The 303-nt window shown below is 39.9% G+C and overlaps 1 non-coding gene across 1 annotated transcript; it reads left to right on the top strand.

Annotated features, from left to right (window-relative positions):
- The first annotated feature begins 186 nt into the window (after positions 1-186).
- Trnan-guu (transfer RNA asparagine (anticodon GUU)) lies at positions 187-260 on the top strand. Its single transcript has one exon. It is a non-coding gene; the product is annotated as a tRNA-Asn (tRNA).
- The last annotated feature ends 43 nt before the right edge of the window (positions 261-303 follow it).

Here is a 303-nt window from a genome sequence, read left to right as displayed (position 1 = left end):
TAGCACGTTCGGCTGTTAACCGAAAGGTTGGTGGTTCAAGCCCACCCAGGCACGATTTAGTTTTTTTTTTAAAGATATTTTGATATTTGAAAAGATCTTCAGACTGATTCTCTGTTTTTCAATCTAGTTTTAGACCCAAACTTCTGCTTTGGTTTAAGTCGTAACGACAAAGGCTGGTGAGTGTCTGTCTCTGTGGCGCAATCGGTTAGCGCGTTCGGCTGTTATCCGAAAGGTTGGTGGTTCAAGGCCACCGAGGGACGATTTATTTCTTTTTTTTTAAAGATATTTTGATATTTGAAAAGA

The sequence above is a fragment of the Octopus bimaculoides genome, unplaced genomic scaffold (genome assembly GCF_001194135.2).
Source record: "Octopus bimaculoides isolate UCB-OBI-ISO-001 unplaced genomic scaffold, ASM119413v2 Scaffold_306747, whole genome shotgun sequence".
NCBI lineage: Eukaryota > Metazoa > Mollusca > Cephalopoda > Octopoda > Octopodidae > Octopus > Octopus bimaculoides.
The sequence above is the reverse complement of the archived record's forward strand: the minus strand, read 5'-3'. Positions and strand labels throughout refer to the sequence as shown.